The sequence below is a fragment of the Myripristis murdjan genome, chromosome 11 (assembly GCF_902150065.1).
Source record: "Myripristis murdjan chromosome 11, fMyrMur1.1, whole genome shotgun sequence".
Taxonomy (NCBI): Eukaryota; Metazoa; Chordata; class Actinopteri; order Holocentriformes; family Holocentridae; genus Myripristis; species Myripristis murdjan.
In genome coordinates this window covers 6,248,134-6,256,684 of record NC_043990.1, presented here as the reverse complement: position 1 = coordinate 6,256,684, position 8,551 = coordinate 6,248,134, and the positions used below count along the sequence as shown (strand labels likewise).

The 8,551-nt window shown below is 49.3% G+C and overlaps 1 pseudogene; it reads left to right on the top strand.

Annotated features, from left to right (window-relative positions):
- Positions 1-236: 236 nt before the first annotated feature.
- On the top strand, positions 237-3,279 carry LOC115367966 (uncharacterized; annotated as a pseudogene).
- Positions 3,280-8,551: the final 5,272 nt, after the last annotated feature.

Sequence of the window (8,551 nt, the reverse complement as noted above, 5' to 3'; positions counted from 1 at the left end):
CGCAGGCTCCAGGCCTAGACGGCCCCGCTCTCGGCCAGCAACAACCCCTGAGGCCCCGCCATGGGGTCAGGGGGTCTTCAGACCCCAGCTAGAGGCCTCTCGGCAGCAAAAGCGCCGCCGCCAGGGCAGGAGCAGAGGACTGACTGCTAAGGCAGAGGGGTCCTCTAAGCGCCCTGAACCCTCCTGACAATCATCGGACTCGGGCCAACCAGGTTCCCCCATCTGCTGCTCACAAGATGGCCTGGTTGGCCCTGGAGGCCGACCCGTGGGTGGTCTCCACCATGACCCACGGGTATCGAATTCAATTTTTGCGCCGACCGCCAGTTACAAGAACACCCTTGTTTACAACAGTGGCCGATCCCCACCAGGGGGCCGCTCTACAGGCAGAGCTGTCCTCCCTCCTGGAAAAAGGGGCCATAAGGGAGGTGGCCTCAGGGGATCAGCGGGCCGGTTTTTTCTCCCGCTACTTTTTGGCCCCAAAGAGGGACGGAGGACTCCGCCCAATTCTGGACCTCAGGGGGCTGAATCAGTATCTCCGGCCCCTGCGTTGCCGGATTTTGACGGTCCCCAGGGTGAGACAGGCAATCTCTGCAGGAGATTGGTTCGCCACTATAGACCTGAAGGATGCCTATTTCCAGATACCCATCTGGAGGGGTCACTGGCGCTTCCTGCGGTTCGGCTTTGCCAGCAAAATATATGAGTTTCAGGTGCTGCCGTTCGGTCTCTCTCTGGCACCACGCACCTTCACTCGATGTATGGATGCGGTCCTCTCCCCCCTGAGGCACAAGGGCATCAGGATCCTGAACTACCTCGACGACTGGCTGGTTTGCGCAGCCTCAGAGGAGCAATGCCGCCAACACGTCGCCCTGCTGTTGGACCACGTTCGGAGTTTGGGTCTGCTCCTAAACTACAAGAAGAGCAGGCTCGAACCGGCCCAGGTGACCTCCTTCTTGGGTATGGTCCTGGACTCGAGGAGCGGTACTGTCGCTCTGACCCAGGAGAGGCAGCTGGCCTTCAGGTCCTGTGTTGCCCTGTTCTAGCTGCGCGCTCTGGTCAACTGGGGTCTCTGCCTTCGCCTCATGGGCCTAATGGCGGCCATGACGCAGGTAGTTCCTCTCGCCCTCTTGCACATGCGGCCTGTACAGAGGTGTCTGCTGAGCTTGGGTCTGTGCCCTCAGAGGTCCCACAAGACCAAAGTACTGGTCTCTCGGAGGCTCCACAGAGCCCTACGGTGGTGGAAGGTCCCCGCAAACATAGGGGCGGGCCGCATTCTGGGTCCAGTGATATACCGCCAGCTGGTGTACACCGACGCATCCCCAACAGGGTGGGGCGCGGTACACGAAGGCTGGGGGGCCAACGGTGTCTGAACCGGCCGGTGGCAGGGTCAGCACATAAATGTCCTGGAGCTGAGGGCGGCTCTTCTCGCTCTGCGTCATTTCTTGCCGAGACTGAGGGGTCACCACGTGATTGTCCGTACCGACAGCACGGTGGCGGCCGCTTATGTCAACAGGCGGGGGGGCTGGGCTCCCCGGTCCTGTGCAAGCTGGCTACAGTTCTCTGGCAGTGGGCCCACCCCCTCTTCCTCTCGCTCAGAGCCGTGCATGTGCCGGGGGTACTGAACTCCGCGGCGGACATCATGTCGAGGGGGGGCCCTGAGCCGGGGGAATGGAGGCTCCACCCGGAAGTGGTGTCCGAGATATGGCGTCACTTCGGCAGGGCAGAGGTCGACCTGTTCGCGTTAAGGGAGTTGTCCCATTGCGAGCTCTTTTTCTCGCTGAGGAACGACGATCCCCCCCTGGGCTGGGATGCTCTGGCCCATCCATGGCCCAGGGTTCTGCTCTACACCTTTCCCCTCTTCGCTCTCCTCCAGCCTCTTCTTCGAAGAGTTCAGGTGGAGCATGTGCGGGTGATATTGGTGGCACCCCTGTGGCCCCACATGGCATGGTTCTCAGCCATTCCGCCTCTGCTGGACGGAACACCATGGGAGCTCCCGCGCCGGAGGGACCTTCTCTCCCAGGCGAACGGAGCCCTGTTCCACCCCTTTCCAGCGGGGCTCAGGTTGGTGGCTTGGCCCCTGAGAGGGTCAGGTTTCTGGCCCTAGGGTTACCAGAGCCGGTCGTGGCAACGATTCAGCAGGCCCGGGCTCCATCCACAAGGGCGGCTTATTCGTACCGTTGGCAACTGTTTGCTGCCTGGTGTGGGTCTAACCAGGTAGACCCCTACTTAGCCTCAGCTCAGCAGATCCTGCAGTTTTTGCAGTCTCAGCTGGAGGCCCGGAAGGCTGCGGTAACACTGCGAGGATTGGTGGCGGCAATCAAAGCAGTGCGAATCGGCGAGGTTGCACTGTGTGCTGAGGACTGTGCCCTCATTTCCCGGTTTCTCCAGGGGGCACACAGGCTCACGGTGCGGACTGCTGGTCCCGCGGTTCCCCCATGGGACTTGGATGTCGTCCTTGGGGCCCTCCAGAGTCCCCCCTTTGAACCCCTTAGGGGTGCTGACCTGAAGTGGCTTTCCATTAAGACCGCCTTCCTGCTTGCTATTATCTCAGCCAGGAGGGTGAGTGAACTACATGCATTGTCAGTGCATGGCGACTGCTGCCGGTTCTCCTCGGACGGTTCCAGTGTCGTTCTGAGACCCAACCCAGCCTTCCTGCCTAAGGTCCTCACTGAGTTCCACCTGTCTCAATCAGTTGAGCTTAGGTCTTTCTCCCCTCCTGATGATGGCGGGGACGTCGAGCAGGGTCAGTCCACTCTGTGCCCGGTTAGGGCCTTGACGGAGTACATCCGGCGGACTCAGGCTATCCGGAGGTCCGATCAGCTCTTTGTCTGTCACAACCCTGGACGTCTGGGAAGACCCTTGTCTAAATCCAGACTGTCACACTGGGTGGTGGACGCTATCCGTCAGGCTTACGTCCTGTCGGACGTGCCCATTCCTTCAGGGGTCCGGGCGCACTCCACTCGGGGTGTGGCTGCCTCCTGGGCCTTGTGGCGGGGGGCCTCCCTTGCCTCCATTTGCTCTGCCGCCACATGGTCATCCCCTTTACCAGGTTCTACCATCTTAACGTCGCTGCCAGCCCCTCCCTTGGGGATCGGGTGCTGGGCTCAGCCCGACGGTAGACACGTTGTCTCCCCTCGGCCTTGCGTCTGGCGGGCCGGGCGAGCGGCCTCCCTGTGGCCAGCCTGGCCCCTGCGTTTTGCGGGGCCCCTGGCCGTTCCCTTTGGTTGCCTTGCGTCTTGCGGGCCTCCATGGCGCCCCTTTCCCTCCCAGGATTGGCCCTAGCGCCTGGCGGGGCCTACTCCTGGGCTTTGTATATATTGTATATTTGTACATAGTTCGTTTGCTGCACATTGTGGTGTGGGATTGTGGGCTGCACCGTCTCCTCACGGGGTGTCTTAAAGAGTTACCCCGTACATATGGAATATGTAACGGAGTGGAGAGATAGTCTCGAGACGATAGAGAACGTGTGGTTACATTGTAACCTTTGTTCTCTGAGTGAAGAGACTATCTCTCCAGCTCTTAGGCCGCTCGGAGACACGTTTCGATCAAACTATCAGTGATCGCACGCCAGCGCTGGCGCTTTATAGGTACGCAATAGGGCGTGGCCGGGCAAGCCGGTGTGTCTTAAAGAATTATCCAGGTACCCTGACAAGCAGGAGGATCATATCCCCCGTACATATGGAATATGTAACGGAGTGGAGAGATAGTCTCTTCACTCAGAGAACAAAGGTTACAATGTAACCGCACGTTTTTCCTTGTTTGTGTACTGTGACTGTTATAGTCTGTTCCTTTGGTGTACCGCTATGCTGTATGCAAGTTTTTGTATGATATTCAGATTTATGCTGCTAGACTGACTGAATGAAGACTGAATGTTGAAAATAGCCAAAGCAGTGTTATCCTTCACAAGTAAACTATGGGCCCTATGTTGCGCCAGACTCCCTAAACCCGCTATTTGCGGATTTAGGATTTAGGAAGAGGCGTTCCCCCGTAAAAGTTGCTATCTTGTGCACCTCCCGCTATCCGCAAAACACCTCCGCTACCCGCTATATTATGAATAGGCGTGTTTTGGGCGTTACGCCAGTTAAACCAATCAGTGTGCCAGGTGCCATTGCCTTTAAGGGCAGGATGCGCTATCCTAAATCCTAAATCCTAAATCCTAAACCCGCGATGGAGAGAGGGAGGTAGATTTTCTCAGGGGTTCTACTGAGGCTAAAGCAAGTTGGCTATATACATATCATACTATATTATATTATAGGCGAGTTAATTCGGGAGGTGGAGCCACATGTGTCCAAGTGGACGTGTCACAAGGTTGTACTGATTGAGTAAAATTCCTGGGTCACACCACACACACCCAAGAGGCAGAGGTGGAACTATGTGTAAACGAATTTATTGATAAGGTAGATTGGGCAAATAAAATATTAAAAATAAAAATATAGCACAGCTGCTGGCTTATGATAAAACAATAAAACGTGCTGGCGTAAGTGTCCAATTAAAACAGTCTTTCCTCTAAACAGTCTATATGAGTAATATACTCAGTCCATTCCGGCGGCGTCCCGGTATCAGTCCGACCGTGTGCGTGGCGAGGCTCCGTCGGGGCGCACATTGAAGCCGCCTGGGCGCGCTCTCGTAACAGCCCAAACTTTAGGGATAGCGGATAGCGGGTGGTCCTGACCACCCGCTATCCGCTATCCCTAAAGTGTGTGCGCAAGATAGCAACTTTAGGGAAAGCGCATGAAACACGCCCACGAACACACCTCCAGGTGCAAATGATGGAGTCAGCATAAGGATAGCGGGTAGCGGGTGGCGCAAGATACCGTTTAGGGATAGCGGAAGCTCCTAAATCCGCAATTTGCGGGTAGCGGGTAGTGGCAGCGGATAGCGGGTGGCACAAGATAGGGCCCTAAGACTGCAAAGATATTAAAGAAATTAGTTAAAGTCAAACTTTTAGAAAAAACGTTTAGAAAAAACTTTTTTATGGGTAATATGTTTAATTTAGGGTTATTTATTTGTCAGAAAGCCATTATTTGTTACTTGCTGAATATGGACTGGGGTTTGAGTGCATCCCTAATGTATATATTTAGGCTCATTACCTCCTCCCATTTGAATTTTCTCTCCCTCAAAGACAAAGCAGCTGTACTTGCCTCCTCCCTTTCTCTCTGTTTTTTGCAGTTTCCTGTTTCCTGTTTTGTCCTGTCCTGATGATGTCTGACTGATTTACCCGTCCGTCCTACCTCCCATCTTCATCTTGGGTCTTGTGTTGTGTTACACTTGGATTAGTGTCACTTTATTGCACAAAAAAGAAAAAAGAAATAGAAATCAGAGCGTAACAAGAATTTTCAGAGATATATCACTTTCATTGTATAGTAACGCAGTACATGCAGAAAGGAACATCAGGAAGTCACTGTGGCAGCCGGCTGGTGGTTGCATTGAAGACTGCTAGAATTACCTTTATCTCAAGTGAAAACATACACACACACACACACACACACACACGCACACACACACAATGTTTCTTATCATCAAAGCTGATGAAATGAAAGATATGTGTTGCAATACAGGAGAAAGATACAATCAATCACCTCAGTTCTGGTTTCCCTCTTTCACCCCGAGCAGGGACGGCTGTTACCTTACATAGGGTTGTCAAAACACCAAGGGCTGAAGATACAGAAACCATGTTCCTCCTATGTGAGCCCACTGAAGTCCCCCTTTTTACATTTCCTCTAAGCAACAAGGTTAATTGAGACCTGTGGAGCCTGCTGGATCCTGCTGGACCCAAGCTGGACAGCACACAGACACAAAATCCATGTAATAATGTGGTAAATGCTCAATAAAAGTCACTTTTCTTCCACACAAATACTAATCAAATGATCAACAGGCAAGGTATCTTCCCAGAAAAAATCAGTTTTTGCCTTTATTCAAAACTTTTCATTTATTCATTCCTGGAGTTATACTGTGATGAAGTTTACTTTTTTGTTGCTGCTGTACTCACTTTACCTCAGCTTGTCTTGTATACTTCCTCCTCAGTTAATGATTCCCTCAACCTGTACCTGTGTGTGCGCTCAGTGGGTCAGCATCCAAGCACTGAGATCAATATTGATTGTTTAGCAACAGCAAGTTTTTCCAGTAAAGGAATAATGAGGGTCATCCCTTGCTCAAAAGGACAGTGTGCAGTTTTGAGTCTGTGTTGCATTCTGGTTTTTGAGGCTATTGAAGGTAGTGTAAGTAAATCGGTCTCTGTGCCTCTTCCATGGTGGATTTCTCCGTTTGGCTTCTGAATGTCTGTGCAAAAGGGCGGCTATGGAGAGATGGCCTCACTCTTGTTGTGAAGACACTAAAACCTGATGTTTACTGTTGGTGTTCGCTGAAACATTTTCTGCTATCAAAGTCCTTTACATCTGCCCTGGAAATATCTGGACGTGATGCCACATTGCTTTTGTTTAGCCAGGAATCTATATAGAGATAACAAAATACACCACCAAACAAAATAATATACAATAAAATTTCAGCCTTCACAAATCTTTAAACATCGTCTCTCATCCAGCTGTCCCTTTAAATGAAATTGTGTTTCTCTCCCAAACTGTTATCCCATTGGATTAAAGTTAGGATTTGGCTTGTCTTGTTGGGTTGCACTTGTGAATACTCCTACCATGCCTTCCTATGCCTATGGTTTTCAAAGTTGGAAACTTTCCATGGGAATTAACAGGAATAAACTGGAAATTTGCAAAACAACAAGTTGGCCTATAACAGGGAAATTAAATGTAGTTGGGAAAAAAAAATCTTGCAACACAATCTTGGTTAAAACAACCAGATTTAATTTCTACCCTACACCGTGCATTCCTTCATCCCAAGCACACAGCACACTTCTTATTGCAGGGCTGTTGAGGCCACGCCCAATGCGTTAGATCACGCCCCCTTGCAATGCCACGCCTCCTGCATGAGGCCACACCCTCTGCATGCACTGTGCTTTCCTCCATCCTATTTCTTGGGAGAAATTGCTTTCAATTGACATTTTGAATGTAATTTTTTTTTTTTTTTTTGAGGCGATCATACTATGTTTATTTTATTCATGTTTTTTTGTTGTTTTTCAGTGGAAGAATCGATTAAAGTTCTACTCACAAATAAATCAGTCATTTTTAAAATTTTTATTAGTTTGCATGTATCTCTGCTAATGACAAAACAAAATGTTTATATTTATATTTGTATATGAGATGTATATAAAATTCCCCAGCTTAACTTCCCATGGAAAGCTTTTGGAAAGTTTGCAGAAATTTACCAGAAACTTTCCAACCCTTTGCAACATGAACTATGCCCTGCTCAAACATCCAGTTTCAACAGGAAATACATAAAATCAAGAAAGTAAAAGACCCCATCTCATGGGGTCTATCCAGAAAGCATCAGTATTACCACGGGAAGTCTGCTGATTTGTAATTACTGTGTTTATTTTCCTTATTGTTTTCTTAATTTTATGACTAGAGTGTGTTTATTATTCACCCTGTGGGAGGATTCACCTAAGCCCCTTGGGGTTTTCTTGCCTCTCCTGCACAACTTGTCTAATGTGGTGATGATACTTTTATTTTCCTATTTCCTTTTATTGTCTGCAAATAAATAAAAATGAAAATAAAAATGAAATACCTCCAGACAGCAGGAATGTTATCCCATATGGACTGAACATGTCAGTGTCACAATGTTTTGAGTTGACTCTGATATCCAAGGGTAACTCTGTGTAGTTCAACATATGGCATTTTATTTCAATTTTATGGGCCATATAATTTTAAGAGGAAAGTGACATTGTGTGAAACATTCCCGCTGGCAGGTCCCTGGATTACCATGTTCACCCTGTAAATTATTTTACTGTCCAGATGACTGATTATGATCACTGATGTGTCAAATCAAATTACTGACCTCCCGGTAATACTAATGCTGCTGAGAGAGGCCATACGTCCTCTACATGACAGTGTTTTTGAATAATGTCCCGTTGTGAGGTTTTCATTCCAACCAATTACCACACCAGATGATTTCGCTGATGGGTTTCTCTTCTCTGGTTGGATTTGTCCTAATCAGTGAAATCAGTGGCCGCAGAGAACGGCTGGAATGAAAACCTGCAGACTCTTGGGACACAAAGGCACCCCTGAAAACCACTGTACAATTTTAAAAGAAAAACAAAGAAAGCAAGAAAGAAAAAACAAATCCATTATCCGATGTAATCTGTTATACTACACTGTCAACTGTGTGATGGAAATTCTTCCTTTGTTTGAGAGTTGCTCCGTCTCAGAAGAAATTTCGGCGTCGGTTCAGATGTTATGAATCAGTCTTTATCACATGCAACAAGGCAGGTGGTGTTCTCTCTCAGGAGGGGGCCTCCTGGGATTCAGCTTTTCTTACAGTAGAATAAACAAGTCTGGGGACATTGTAGGTGTTACAAAACAACATTCAAATTAAAGTTCTGTCTTCTGCTGTTTCAAGCTTCTCTTTCTTATAAAAAAAATGAACATAGTTACTCGATCGATCACAGTTAATCGATCACAACACACAAAGCTCATGCTCTCTGTTGACT